Source organism: Chlorocebus sabaeus, chromosome 14, assembly GCF_047675955.1.
Source record: "Chlorocebus sabaeus isolate Y175 chromosome 14, mChlSab1.0.hap1, whole genome shotgun sequence".
NCBI lineage: Eukaryota > Metazoa > Chordata > Mammalia > Primates > Cercopithecidae > Chlorocebus > Chlorocebus sabaeus.
In genome coordinates this window covers 15,236,055-15,252,399 of record NC_132917.1, presented here as the reverse complement: position 1 = coordinate 15,252,399, position 16,345 = coordinate 15,236,055, and the positions used below count along the sequence as shown (strand labels likewise).

General features: G+C 35.0%; 1 protein-coding gene across 2 annotated transcripts in view; it reads left to right on the top strand.

Moving 5' to 3' along the window:
• The window catches only part of NBAS (NBAS subunit of NRZ tethering complex), a 414,675-nt gene that overhangs the window by 140,626 nt on the left and 257,704 nt on the right, over positions 1-16,345 (top strand). The gene's annotated exons all lie outside the window — the stretch shown is intronic.

Genomic DNA, 16,345 nt, shown 5'->3' with positions numbered 1-16,345 from the left:
CTCTAGGCAGCTTTCAATTTAGAATGTAAATTGGCTGGATGTGGTGGCTCATGCCTATAATCCCAGCACTTTGGGAGGCCAAGGCAAGAGGATAGCTTGGGGGTAGGTATTTGAGACTAGCTGGGCAATGTAGTAAGACCCTGTCTCTACAGAAAATAAAAATAATTAGCTGAACATGGTGGCATGCTTCTGTAGTTCCAGCTACTGGGGAGGCTGAGGTTTGAGGATCATTTGAGCTCTGGGGTTCAAGGTTATAGTCAGCTGTGACCACACCACTGCACTCCAGTCTGGGCAACAGAGCAAGACTCTGTCTCTAAAATGAATAAATAAATAAAAGAAGGTAAATTATCTTTTTCTCCCAGACAGTCCCAGAATCAATTACTGTTGGTATCGTTTCATAGTTTTATGGATATTCCAGGAAGTTGTCTTCCATAAGAAGAATGTTAATGTTTCTTGCAAAGCAGCTATTGGCTTTTGAATTTTAACCTTCTTTTGAGTGAAATTTATAATTAATCATGAGTACATGTAAACTCATTTAAAAATGAAAGCATCAACAATGAACCTGATGCTGAAAAAAAGAAAAATAAGTTTAAACATTTCTAAATTGCTTTATATTGTTTCACTTTCATTGAAAGAACAGTTTAACGAAAATGTGTGAGTCATATGAATTTTATATTATTTCAGAAATATTTAGGGAATACTTGTGTTCCATATAAAGGAACTATATTTGATTCAGTAAATAAATAGAAATGTGAATCAGATGTGGTACCTGTCCACAGATAAATTTGTCATCTAGTGGGGAAGATCAGACAGGTTAGATACAACTTTAAGATAGATACAACTATCTTAAAATGCATTACATGAGGAGTGTAGATAGGCTTAGAGATGGGAGAGATGCAACTTTCTGTTGCAAAGGAAGTGAATCAGGAAAGCCTTACTGGAAAAGATAAGATCTAGATCTAGACCTTGAAAATTGAGTATGTTTTTGATGTTGGGAAATTTGAATAGGAAAGAGGTGTGTATATTTAATCCGAAGTATTTCACATACTGAGGCTTTGTCTGTATCATGTTGCTTATTCACAGAGTACAAAACATATTCCCAATTAACTTATTAGGTGAAAATGAATTAGTGTAGCATATTTCCAGTAAACAAAGATGAATCTCTCTTTATTTATGCTTTTATATAGCCTAGTCCTGTTACTTCTTTTTGTATTCCCTGAAATTTAAAAAGAAGTAATTTTCATTTGGTATTCTAGTTCTACCCTAATTTTGTTGTGGTAATAAAATATCACCTAAACTGTAGACTGGATGATGAAATATTTATGGAAAGATTAGGGCATTGCATTTACTTTTTTGATTCTCCAGGGAGACATAAAAGTGTTTCTTTTCCCTTTAACATTGGAAACTTGATTAGTTACCTAATCAAAATTCAATTCCCCTATGCACAGTTTATTTCTGAGCTGCTATGAGGAAAGAACAATAAAATGGCTTTATATTTCGGGCTTGGAAAAAGTATTTGGCCTTCTGAGGTGACTGTCCGCAGAGAGGAGTCCACAGAGTACTTAACAGGGTGGGATATGCTGGCAGTTTGTGAATCCAAGAATAACCTTGTGGTTGTATCAGCTAAGAAAGGCCTGACAACCTCTATTGGCTGGGAACAGGGTGAGGATCTGTGGTAGGGGTAATTGGTTTGCATGTCTCCTGGCACTGTGGGCACTTTAGATCTTGATAGAATGAGTTCTTGTCTTCCTATTTAAAGAAAAAAAAATGGCTTTAAGATGAGCTCTCTGATTAAGAAGGTGTAAGTCAGTATTATTTCAGAGTAGTTTTTTGGGGCCTTAGAAGTATGTTGACATTGATATTTGTTATGCATCTGGTACTCTGGGAATCCTAAGGAAATGAAGGTGTACTAATTAATTAACCCATTTCCTCTTTTATTCAACAAACATCTCATGATTGAGTATGGAACATTTGTTTTTAAGTGTACCTACCAACTTTATGTTTCACGTATAGTTCACACAGCGTGTTCATGAGATAACCAGAAAGGGATTATTTTGCTTTTAGGGCAAAAATCTTGAGAGGCATTAGTGAAAGAGGTTCTGAAATAGGGAGTTATTTTAATAAATAATTTTAATTTTATTACTGTTTTAGTGTGAATGTAACTATTTTCCAGTGTTTTTAATGTAGCAATGTAATTTGCAGTTTCCATTTTTATTTGAAATTAAGAAATCTTGAGAGAGTCTTTTTTTTTTAAAACTAATATGTTCTCTTAAAAAGAAGGATGCTGTTACTAGAGTCAGATACCAAATGATAACCTTTTCATGGAGTTTTCTTTCATTATTCATTTTCTTGCAAACTCTAAAAACCTTGACCAATAATTTCAGAATGTGTGATTCTTACATAGATCATAACATCTTCTGAATGGTTTTATTGCCTGAGGTAAATAGTCCCTATAATTCTTTTTGGTCCCACATTTCATTAGTATGTAAAACTTGTCTGTAACAGCCATGTGTGCTTATCACACTATATTTAATTAACATATAAATAAACCCTTTTTCTAATTTCTGATATAGGCAAGCCTGTTTAAGCATTGCATTTATAAGAAGAAACTTCTGCTAAGAATCAAAATCGTATTTTGTCGACAAGACATGCATTATTTTAAGAAAAGTTTTGTCCTCACTGTGTGCCTATTGCATTTAATCCTAAAAGTTTAGATGCCATGTAATAGGAACTGTGAAAAAAAATCCATGACATATATGCATGTTGGGATCACATGGCATATGGTGTTGACATACTTAATGTGGAGAAGTAGTAGTATAGTATACTGGAAAGAGTGGTGCATTCCATCAGAAACAGGGATGTACATCTTGTGTGAGTACATGCTAGCTGTGTTATTTTTGGAAAGTCACTTGGCTTCAGTTTCTTCAAGTGTGAAATGGGAAATTGTAGAGGTATTTATGATTAAGTAACGTAAGAGATACATCATCTAGCACAGTTGCTAGCATATAAGTGGTGTTCATTAGACAGTAATGGTGGTGATAATAGGGGATATGGTTGTAGGAGTGGCAGCAGCAATTTTTTCTGTAGATGTTGATGGGAATATAGATTATATTATAGGTATCTTTTAATTTTAGGTGTGCTAAAAAGGCTTGCAAAAGGCTGAAGATGAATGAACAAAAGAGAAAATTATAATAGGAAATTGCTATAGTTCGGTTGATGATGCCCTCTCCAAAATTCATGTTGAAACTTTATTCTTAGTGCAACAGTATTAAACGGTGTGACCTTTGGGAGGCCAAGTCCGCATGATGGGATCAGCACCCTTATAAAGGCTTGAGAGAAAGAAGTGCTCTCTTGCTGTTTTGTTCCTCTCACCATGTGAGGACACAGCCTTCATCCCCTCTGGGGGTCACAGCGACATGATACTATCTTGGAAATAGAGACTAGGCCCTCACCAGACACGAAACCCTTGAGTTTGGGTTTCCTAGCTTCTGAAACTGTGAGACATAAATTTCCGTTCTTTATAAATTACCCAGTCTCAGGTATTTTGTTCTAGCAGCATAAATGGACTAAGACAGGAATATTTCTTGTTGATAACACTGATGCTTGGATTTATTATCTAAGACAGTGCCCCTTTCCTGGTGTGAGGTACCTGAGCTTCCAAATTACTAATAAAGTGCTTAATGAGCACTGCATCAAATGAAGTTGAGGTTTTAAATTTCACTTTTAATTGAATTATGGATACAGGAAAATGAACAAATCATAAATGTGCAACTCGATGAATTTTCACAAAGTGAACGAGATTTAAGAAACAGAATATTACCAGCATCTCTCGTGCTGTCTCCTTTTACCATCTTCTAGCCATCTCACTCCAGAGAGCCAAGAGAGCCGCTACCCTGGTTTCTAACACAGCACATTAGCCTTTTCTCTTAATCACAGGGAGTGGTTCAAGAGAATTATTTTACCTAAACTCTGGGAAAACATGAAGAACTGTTTTTGCCTCTCAACAGTGATGAAATTCTCATGTCCTTCAAGTCAGATGCCTTTCTTGCTTTTCTAATGTTGGATGTACACTGACTTTTAAAAACAATTTGAAGTGTGTTATTTATGAACAACATACAATGGGATCTTTCTGTATTATCCAGTCTGGCAATCTGTAGCTTTTAATTGGCATGCTGAGACTTAACGTTTGTATTCCAGGCATGGTTCAGTGTGGTTCAGTATAAAGCTGATGTTTTAAGCTGGTATTTGTTTACTACTGTCCCATTGATATTTTCATTTGTTCACTACATGTCCCATGTGTTGGTATTTGGTGTTCGTTAACTACTTGTCCCATTTTTGGTATTTGTTTTGATATCTGTTTGCTACTTGTCTCAATTTTTCATTGTTTCCCCTTTTTTCTTTTTCTGTTTTCTTTTGATTTGAATATTTTTATGATTACATTCAATCTCCTTCATTGAATTGTTAGTTACACTTTCTTTTGATTTTTTTTTTTTTTTTAGTGGTTGCTCTAGGGTTTATAGTAGACTTCTTTAACTTATAATAATCTGCCTTCAAATAGTTTAGTAGTACTTCATGTATAACGTAAGAACTTACAATAATAGTTTTCCATTTTCCTCTTTCTGGCTTTTGTACTATTGTTGCCATACATTTAACTTTTAGAGGCATGTGTTATGAACTCCATAATACATTTTTGTTATTTTTGCTCTAATTAGTAATTTTTAAAAATTGAAAACATATTTTGTTTTTACACACATATTTACCATTTCCAGTCCTCTTCATTGCTTTGTGTAGATACAATTTCTATCTGGTGTCAGTTTCCTTCAGCCTGAAGGACTTCCTTTAGCATGCCTTGCAGTGCTGTTGTTGAATTCTCTTTGCTTTTATGTCTCTGGAGAAGTCTTTGCTTAGTTTTGGAAGATTTTTTTTTTTGACCATAGAATTCTAGGCTAACAGTTGTACTTGTTTAGTACCTCACTGGAGCTACTCTTCTGTCTTCTGGCTTGTACTGCTTTAAGCAGAAGTCTGCTGTCATTCTTATCTTTGTTTCTCTTTGCATAATGTGCCTTGTTTTCTTTGGAGCTTGTAAGATTTTATTTATAACTAGTTTTGAGCCATTTTATTATTATATGCCTTGGTGTGTTCTTTGTGTTTATTCTTGTTGTTGGTTATCAAGCTCCTTGGATTTATGGACTTAAGAGTTTCACCAAATTTAGGAAATTTATGGTCATTATTTCTTCAAATATTTTTTTCCCTTCCCTGTTTCTCCTTCCCAATATGCACAAATTTTTTTCTGGGACTCCAATTATATGTATGTTGACCATGTGATCATATCTTACAACCCATTTAAAAAAGTTCTTTTTTATACTGATTTTATTTTGGATTTTTAAATTTCTGTGTCCTTAAATTTACTGTTCTTTTCTTCTGACTTGTCTATAATTGATGCCTTCAGTGTATTTTTTTTTTTTTTTTTTAATCTCCAAGACTGTGTTTTTCATTTCTAGAAGTTTGATTTAGGTCTTTAATATTCTGTACCTCTTGTTCTCATGTCATTGGTGGTGTGTGTTTTTTTATTCCTGGAAGTATTCTGAAGCTTTTTTCTGGGGTACAGTTACTCAAAAACTTTGATGCTTTTGAGGCTTACCTTTTAGCCTTGTTAGTGGGAACAGCGCAGCCTTTAGTCTAAGGCTAATTTTGCTCTCCTGCAGAGGTAATATTCTTATAAATAATAAAATAAAATGTGTAATATATAATAAAAATAATAAAACCTGATACCCTACAAATTACTATTTTTTTCTATTTTGGCTGATGGGAACATGAACTATTCCTGGCCCTATGGGAGGTCCAGGGATGTTCCTTCTGCTCCTTTGTTTGGTTCTTTCCCCATCCTTGTGTGATTTCATCACAGGTACGCACTGAGCAGTGCTTAGTCAATGACTAGAGGGAACCCTCCCAGGATTTTTGGAGCTTTCTTTCTCAGTGCACATTCTTTCTTCTCTGATACATTGTCTGTAAATTCTAGCTACCTTGGCTCTCTGACTTTCAAACTCTGTCTCTGCAGCCCAGAAGGCCTGCCAGGCCTTGTTTAGAGTTCCCTTTTTTATGCTGCAGCCTGTCACTTCTCTTCAGGCAGTGAGCGAGGGCACTGCTGGGCCCACTTTGCTTTTTGCCCTTCCCTTAGTGTCATTATCCTGCAGTGCCTGGTGTCCTGCTGTCTATTTTTGTTGGTGGTGGTGGTGATAGCTTTTTAGATTAATTGAAGAGATTCAGTACTGTTCCTGTTACTCCATACTTTATTGTTATTCAAAGCAGAAGTTCTCTTTTAGTGTTTTAAAGTGATTTTCCTGAGCTGATCTTTTATTAATCTGTTTTGTGTAGTTTTGTTCATCTCATTAGTTGAGTTCTTATCCCTGTTGTCATGGAGCCCTTTTTTGTCCTTTCCCATAACATATGATTTATTTAATCAAAATACAAGTTCCACCAGCCACCTCATGGTGTGTACTATAAGGTTAGCTTCTCTATGCAGTTGATTAAATGGATTTCAGAATTAGGAACAGGTGAAAGGCTTTCCTTAATCTGAAAATTACAGAAAGTGATCTAGAAATGTAGTTGAAATACAGTCTATTTTAACACATGGACTTTTCATTACTGCTAACAACAAATATGCAAAGCTGCAATATATTGAGAGCCAGAGATGTTCTTTTTCCAAATTGCTGTCCCAGAGGTTCACTGTCAGCGCAGGCATTGGGGAGAGTTGGTGCCATGTGTTCTCTCTCAAGGACATTTATGGACAATTTTTTGAAGAAACAGTGACATGTATCCCACTTCATTCTTGGACTCTTGGATCTCATTCTGCCTCTGAGTCATTTTCTCTTTGAATACCAGTGGCACTTTGTGTCTCAATTGTCAACTTATTATTATAGCATCTATTTTCTGGTCTATTTTTGTGTTTCTTGAGGGCAGAAGCAATACCTTTGTATTTATTTTTTAAAATTTTAGTTGCTCAATAAAGGTTTGTAGAATGAATGAATGTTTGTAGTTAAAAATCTATATTAGTAATCATAAGAACTGTTTTCTTCAAATTCTTCAGTGTTTTGTTTCCCTTCTCTACCTAACTCTAGTTTAATTTTGAACCTCATCAACACTAGAAGTGTGTTAGACTTATTTGCCCTGCAGGTAGCTACACTATTGTCTTCCTAGTCACATTCTGTTGAACTGACATCAGAACCTCTCCCTCTTCATTTCCAGGGTCATTTCTTCAGCTGTGATTGTATGCCTGTCTGCAGTGTAATTTTGCCTAGACTCAAAGAACTCGTGATTGTAAAAGGCTGAAATAGACTTGTGCAGCAGTATCTCAGGGCAAACAGCCTTTGTGCTTCTTTATTAATAGCTTAGGACTTTCCACCTCTCTCTCTCTTTTAAGAGATGGAGACTCTCTGTCACCCAGACTGGTCTCAAATTCCTGGGTGCAAGTGATCCTCCTGCTCAGTCTCCCCAGTAGCTGGAACTCCAGGTATCCTCCACCGTGCCCAGCTAAATTCCACATTTCTTTGTACTCATAAGTGCTCATACACAGGCGAAGAGCCACCTGTCCTGTAGAACATTGCATTGTTGCTGATGGCGTGGGTGGAAAATAGGGAGTTGTATAGACCATTTTGGGAATTTAGAATTATGAACATTTGAAAAAAAATCTTGTGTGCGTTTTTCGAATCTTTTGCCACAGGAAAGCATTGCATATACCCTTATGATTTGGGGATAGTTTTTGTTTTTTCATTTATTTATACATAATCATCCATTCATCCTTCAGTCTGTCCTTCCTTCTGTCCTTCCTTCCATCCATTTATCCATCTATTAAATATGTAGTAAGGTTTAAATAAATGCCAGGTATTCCACTAAGGAATCAAAAATGATGAAAGCTTTGAAGGAGCTCATAGTTTAGTGAAGGAGCAAGACACATAAATAAATAATTATAATTCAGTGCAATGACAGCAGTAACGGAAATACATGAGATGTTTAATAACATGGAAGAAAGTCTGATAAGCTTGGTCTGGGAACATCAGAAAGTTTCAATTTTTTTCCTCTAATGAACACTGCATTGATTGACACAGTTAAAGACAACATTATAAATATGCATGTTGTGAATCATACTACCTTTCTATCCATTTAGATGAGGTTAACGTGCTATCTTTATGATTTTTAATTTTTCTTTTTGAATATTTTATAGCAACATTTTTTTCCTTCCTGCTGCCTTTGTATAACTTGGTTTCCAAAGTATAATTTTTTCTGTCATTGGAGGATTTTTCACAAGCTAGAGAAGCACAGTGATTCATTTCAGGAAGCTTGCTAATTAGTTACTTGATTGAATCATTTCAATGAGATACTACTGTGAGTTAGGTACTGGGAGTATAAAGTACCCTCCTCTGAAATATATGTATATAAATACTTACAGTAGCAGTGAGATGAATGCAGAAAGGGTTATCTATAGACAAATAGTCTTAGCTATGTAGTCCTCCTCTTAAGTTGACTTTTATAGTTTTTATTTAATGTGAAATAAGTTTTCACAACTTGATTTAATGTTATCTTTCTAGTTCTTAAGAGTTTTTTCCTTTGAGAGCTCTGATTTTAGAATGAAGAGAGTATCAATGATCTGTTCCTACTGATCATTCATTCATTAGTGACTATTTTTGAGCTCATGTGAGTTACTTATCTGGAAATTTATAATTGTGATATGTACCTTGTAGGGTGTTTATGATTAAAGATTAAGTGAAATAATACATTTATATAAATTTAATTAAAATTATTGCTTATATGTTATTATTATGCATGTAACAGCACTGGGAGTTGTGATGGACACAAAGGGGTATTTACCAGAGAATATTTGCTTTTAGTGGGGAGACATTCTAGGAAATTAACAATAAATAAGAACTCCAGGGAACTTGAGAAGTATACCACTTATACGCTATCGAAAGATTAAATGCCACATGGTAGTCCAGATAAATAGTGAGGATTTAGAACAAAAAGAAATCATGGACTGGAATGGCTGCCGTAACATCTTTGGGAAGCTGGAATTTGAGCTGGAAAAGGCGAGATTCAAATAAGTAAAATACCACAGTGGCTGAGAGAATAGACTTGAACCAGACTGCCTGGGTTCAAATTCAAGCTGCAACTTAGCTATTTGACCGTGGAGAAGTTGCTTAGTGTTTCTGTGCCTGTGTCTCCTCTCCTGTAAAATGGGGAAGATAATATTGTCTATCTCTCAGGGCTGCCGAGTTTACATATGTGATTGCTTAGAATTTATATTTGTGCTTGCAGATAGTTAAGTACTGTATAAGTATTATACATAGGCTGGGCAGAGTTGAATGGTTTTATAAATAGTGTGCGAAATGTCCATTCAGCACAGTTTAGAGGCAAGAACATACGGGGATTCTAAAGGGTGGCTGTGAAGAAATCAGTCTTCCTTTGGCTTGGGGTCTGCATAGGCATAATCTGTGCTTTTTTTGGTAAGATGAATGAAAAGGACATTTAAAAGTATTCTTTCCTCTCATCTTTTTGTTCAAAATCCATTAGCACTACATACTCACATAGGGTTAGGTTTTATAATGAACGCTGATATAGTTCTTGAATATTTTGGTACTTTTCAGTAGTTTTGTAGTTGGTAAATTTAAATGTCTTATAATTTTATCTTTGTTCTGAAAGTAGTTTTTCTGGTGTCCTTAATAGTCTAAAGGCTATTTGTCGTGATCTGCTTGTCTTCATGTAATGTGAAATAAGGGTCTCTATTTTTCTCTCCACGTGTCAGTCTAAGTAACAGAATAGGGAGTGGAATTTATTAGATTGCTCTCATATTTCTTCCCATTTGGTAGTTGTAGATATGTACTTTTGGGCCTCCCCTGTATGAGGATTATTCTCATCAATCCTTGGTTGACTCAGATCTCAGATCTTTCCGTGTTACTACATTTAATATATATTCTCCCTCACTGAATGGAATACTAGCAACCTCAAGCCTACAGGATAGTTAATTACTATAAATGAAAGTTGTAGTTAATCAATTTTAAGTCGAGTCCCTATTTTTCATCAGTGTAATACTGCAAATATGAACATCATACCAAAAATAAATGAACAATAAAACCAATATATTTATAAATATTTTATGTATATAACACCAAATTCAGAATGTAAAACTTATTACCTAAGTGTTTTATTTGGGAGACTTTTTGATGCGCATCATTTTAGCTTATTAAGTACAAGGCCATTGAAATTATGCTTGAGGATTTCTTTCCTGGTGACTTTCTTTGTAATGAGCATAGGCATCCGTCATTGTTCTGAGGACCTTCAGTGTCTCTTGTTCAAAATTAGGGTAATCTGCCCAAGAGGCAAGTGATACTGGTGAAGGTCAGTTTTCATACCAGTGACTTCTCTAGTAATCTCTTTTGTTGTCTCTCTTGTCATCTGTTTTCTCTAGTTATCTGTTTTGTTTGTCTCTCTTGTTTTGTTGACATTAATCACCTTGTATCGAGCAGCCTTTCTTAGTTATATAACTGACTTTTTGGGAAATTACTTAACTAATTTATTTTTTTGAGACAGTCTCTCTCTGTCACCCAGGCTGGAATGCAGTGTTACAATCACAGCTCACTGCAGCCTTCACCTCCTGGGCTCAAGTGACCCTCCCACCTCAGCCTCCCAAGTAACTGGGACTACGGGCCTGTGACTCCTTCCCCTACATCCTTGCTAGTCTTTTTTTTTTTTTTCTTATGCTTTTTCTTGAAGAGATGAGGTCTTGCTCTGTTGCCCAGGCTGGTTTCAAACTCCTGGTCTCAAGTAATCTTCCCTTCTCTGTGCCTCCCAAAATGCTGGGATTATAGGTGTGAGCCACCAGGCCTGGCCCTGGGAAATTCTTTAATACTTCTCATTGAAGTTTGTGGCTTTCTCTTGTACTTTAATGATTTTCCAAACTAGTTCTCCTTTATAATAATCAAATTGTCCTTTGCTCATGGTTAAAAACTAATTTTAAAACTTGGTTTGAAGCATTTGGGACAGAGACAATGCCTTTTGGAAATGGATGCTTGTTTCTACTTCATAAAATCAACTCATCACATTTTCATATTACTGTTAATTGCCATTTTACTCAGAATGGTATAAGTGGAGGTTATCACTGTTGTTAGGTATTTGGAAATGTAAACATTGATACAATTATTAATATGATGCTATTATTTATCATAAAGTAGATCTTGAAATGTCAACCAGAGTCATATATATATTGTATTCACTACTGTGAAAAACCTTCTTGCTGGTATTAATGTTTTTATAACATTTACTGTATGCCAGGTACTCTTCTAGGGACCATTTATGTACTAACGAATCTGATTTTCTCCTAATCCAAATGAGCTAAATACTGTTATTATCCCGTTTTCACTAGTGAGGAAGGTGAGGTACAGGCAGTTTGAGTAACTCCATCAAGGTTCTATAGCTATGAAAGGTTGACTCGCAATTCTAACCCAGAGGTTAGACTTCTCTAAGAGCATACTCTTAAGTATTATGGATTAGAATTCAGGAAAATCTTTGCTTTAGTGTCGTTTTCATTTGAGCAGGCAGTATTGCGGTATTTACTAAGTAGATGAGGCAGCTGGGTCCCAGAGATTAAGCTGGTGAAGGGAGGAGGCAAATCCAAATCCTAGAGTGCTGTTGTTTTCACTCTTGTCTCTCTTCTACACATTGCTAGCCTCTGAGAATACTGGTAAGTTTCAAAATATCTTCTCAGTTTCTGCTCTGTTTTCTAAGTTATTTATAAATGAAATTGAATCCCATTGGTCCAGAAGAGAACTCTGAATAATGCCTTTGGATAGCTTTTTTTTTTTTTTTTTTTTCCAGCTTGGTGTTATGAGTGATTACTAACTTTTAAATTGGTTTCCCGTTGAGTTTCAGACCAATTTGACTTGTTCAGTGATGGTAACCACAGTGTAGTTATACATGTAGGTCCCAGTTATTATTATTTTTATTCTTTATTTGCCAGAATGTTTTATTCTCTGCTAAATAATAGAAATAAATGTAACTCCACATTTTAAAGCCAATGCATAAAAGGTGGCAATTACAAGTAATACACTGTCTATTTAACCTTTTGTTTCCAAAGCATAGAACATGAATAAAAGAACTTTTTGAAAGTTTATTCTTCCAGAAATTTCTTTGAAATAAAACATTTGTACTTAGTTTGAGAAATAATTGGTGGGAGAATTGTTGGATATAATAGAACTTGTTATATTCATTCCTTTCCTGCTGACAGATAAATGCTACCATCAAATGAAAGCCAGCATAGTTTATTGTTTGAAATAAAACAATGAATAGGGTTCTAATATAAAGAATCCTAAAATTAAGCAAAAGCAGCCATTATTTTGTAAAGAGATAATTTGAGTTTACCATATAATCCTTTTTTTTTTTTTTTTTTTTTTTTTAAGTGGAGACGATGTATTTACTTCTTAAGATTTCCCAAGCAGGGGAAAAATAGAAAAATAAGATGAAATAAAGTATATGTAAATGCAGTTTCATGTTTATAGAACTTGTGATTCAAGTGTAAGTTTTATACTTACCCAAAGTTTCTATAGTTCTATAGGAGGAACGGTATGATTTCTAGGTTTTTTTCCAGCTACAATTTTGCCTAACCCATTTAGTAATTGTCTTAATGTCTAATATTTGAATTGTGAATAGAATCCATGAAAAGGGTTTTCTCTGAATTTTATTAAACATTCTGTCATTCTGCTTACCTAATGAAAGAATAAGTAGCTAAAATTTGGGCAGTTTTCTGTTCAAATTATTGGTTCTGTTCAAGGGTAAGAACAGAACCAATAATTAATTTGAAATGTAAAGAATGGTGACATTTAAGGTAACATGTATTCTTGTCTTTTTTTTTTTATTAACTGAAATATAATGAGATATCCCACTATCCAGTTAGTAGATGTATACCATTACTACTAGTGTAGCTTGCCCTTCCATCAGTTTAATAATATGTATTAGGAAAGCATTGTTGTTCTCACTCTTATACCTGTAGATTCTGTATAAACATACCTCCTTGACATATCCATTTTTTTTATGAACAAACTATCCCCTTCCATTGCTATATTCCAATCTTAAATTTTTGTGATATCCCTGAGATCACCTTAAAATCTTTTTGTTGTGTTGTCAATTAATTCAACCTACATACAGTTTTTTGAGTCTGCTAAATGCCAGGCACTATTTTGGGTGCTGAGGATATAGCACTAGACAAAATAAACAAGAATCCTGACTTTAAGGAGTTTTTATGTTGGCTGGAGAGAACATCCTGTTTATTTCTCAAACATTATCATTTGAAGCAAAATAAAGAACTTATGGTGATTTTATTAGTACTTTATATGCCTAAAATTTGGTTTAAAATATATTATTTTGTAGAAACATCCTGGAAGAAAAAGAGCAAGAAGAAGGGTTTTTTTGTTTTTACATGAACATGAGTGATTAAACCTATGATTAAACTATATTCTGTAGATATTAGTTTTATTGGACTAGTAATGTATTAGTTATATATCTTAGTTTAAATGTATCTTTTAATATGCATGTAAATGGTCCTTTTTGGGTTGTCTATATTTAATCTTGAGAAGGCTCAAATTGCCCTCTACCGACTGGGCACAGTGGCTCACACCTGTAATCCCAGAACTTTGGGAGGCTGAGGTGGGTGGATCACCTGAGATCAGGAGTTTGAGACCAGCCTGATTGATACGGTGAAACCCCGTCTCTGTAAAAAAAAAAAAAAAAAAAAAAAAAAAAAAAATTGCCCTCTACCTGCTGTGTACAAATCTGACTGGTGGCTCCTGATGCATGGAGGGGGAATGGTGGAAAAGTGTTTGGGGTCTAGACTATAATCCCTATATCCTTTCTACAGGCAGTTTACTAAAGTTTAGTAAACAAGCAGTTTAGTATGCTAGCTAAAAGTGTAAGCTTTGGATTCAGACTGGTTGTATTCAAATCCTGGCTTTGTCAATTTATTATCTTTGTTAGGATGGACAAGTTAATTTATGCTTTAGTTTTCTCATTGTAATATGAGGAAGATAATATCTACTGCATTAGATTGGTAGGACTAACTTGAGACATTTTATGTTAACAGCATTGTGTCGTGTCTAGTCCATAGTAGGAGATCAATCAGTGCTAAAGATTATTGTTGTCACTGATCATTGCTGATATAGCAGCAGCAGTAGTAGTAATAGTAATAGTAATGCTATTATTATAATCATCATCATCATCATAATCATATCAGTGGTGATCAGCAAATTTAGAAAGAGACTGATTGTGCTGTACCTTGAAAATACAGCAAATGTGAAAATGTGTTTTGGTTAAAAAAAAATATATATATATATATATCTGTTTTCTTCTTTCTGTTCAGTGAAGAAACCATTTTACAACTTACTAGTGTCTACATACCAAATAAGTATTATTTTGCTGCGGGATCCTAATAACTCTTGCATCTAATATATACTTTGAATAGAAAATACAAATCTCAACTTGTGATACGTTTTTCTAAAATTATTTTAGAAAAAATCTTATGTAGCTTAAGGAACCATGTCTGCTTTAATTAGAAAGGTCATAATAGCTTGCTAGGTTTATGTATTTTCTCCTCATTCCTCAATTCATTGCTATAATTTATTCTTATATGAGAAGACTGACATCATCATCATCATCCTTGTATCCAGATGTTATCTTTTTTACTTTTCAGTGATCTGTGATAAAATGTTAGTTATTGACATGGAAGCAAATAAAATGATATTTTGTTTGGTGACAAATGGAATAGTATGGTTGTGGCATCCATTCTAAATCATCATTTGTATGATTTAAAATTATGGACTCACACATCTTCAAAAACCTATCTCTGGTACATAGTTTGCTAGGATATTACATGCTAACTGGAAATCTGTATTTTAGATATACAATATAATAAACATCTTATTTTGTATATCTAATGGGGAACCTTGACTTTGGATAATTTGCCCCAATAATAATAACTGCACGGGTGATGCTGTTGATTGATGAATCGTCACTGCCCCTTCCCAGACCTTATTAGCTTTCCTCTTCTGCTTTAAAACCCTCCAGTGGTTTCTTATTACTTTTTACTTGAAGACCAATCTGTTCACCAACATAATTTTCAAACGTTTATGAAGTGTTTCTTGTGCAAAGCATGTTGTATAACCTAATAATATAAGAAAGTGGAATCCTTTTTCTGGGGTTATAATAAATTTTAGGAAAATGCTACTGTTGATATTCAGAAATATTAGAGAAAATGTTTTATTGAACTAAAAGCAAGGCAATTGAAGTTTGTTTTAACAATTTTTGTCTTTATTCTTAATTCAGAATGATTTAGTTTTTTCCTAGACTCATGGATGTTAAAGCTAAAAGGAACTTTAGAGAGAATGTTTGAAGCCCTTCATTTTAAAGAGTCATATACCAGAGAGTGCCCAGCTCATGGAGAGACAGATTTGTTACTGTTTCTCAGGTGTCCTGACTTGTGGAATGTTGCTCTGCTCTATTACCATACTGTGTTTACCTTGCTTTTCCGTTTAAATTTATTCTTTTTTTTTTTTTTTTTTTTTTTTTTTTTTTGAGATGGAGTCTCGCTCTGTCGTCCAGACTGGAGTGCAGTGGCGCGATCTTGGCTCACTGCAAGCTCTGCCTCCCGAGTTCACACGCCATTCTCCTGCCTCAGCCTCCCGGGTAGCTGGGAGGCACCCACCTCTATGCCCGGCTAATTTTTGTATTTTTAGTAGAAACGGGGTTTCACTGTATTAGCCAGGATGGTCTCGATCTCCTGACCTCGTGATCCACCTGCCTCAGCCTCCCAAAGTGTTGGGATTACAGGCGTGAGCCACCACACCCGGCCTAAATTTATTCTTAATTATATTCAATCAGGCCTTATATTTGCCTCCTATAGATTTTCTTTCTTGATCATGGCTTACTGCAGTCTCAACCTTTCAGTAGGGCTCAAGCCATCCTCCTACATCAGCTTTCTGAGTGGTTGGGACACTGGGATGATAGGCGTGCCACCACCACACCTGGATAATTTTTAAATTTTTTGTAGAAATGAGGTCTCACTATGTTGCCTAGGCTAGTCTTGAACTCCTGGGCTCAAGCAGTCCTCTCTCCTTGGCTTCCTAAAGTGTTGGAATTACAGGTATGAGCCACCTTACCAGGCCTAGATTTTCTTTCTCTTTTCAGTGATACTTTTCAACCTGCAGAATCATTCCTTTACTCTTGCTAGTACCTGTCTTCTAGGTCTGTGCTATCTAATATGGTAGCCACTGGCCACATGTGGCTATTTACATTTAACTTAATTAAAATT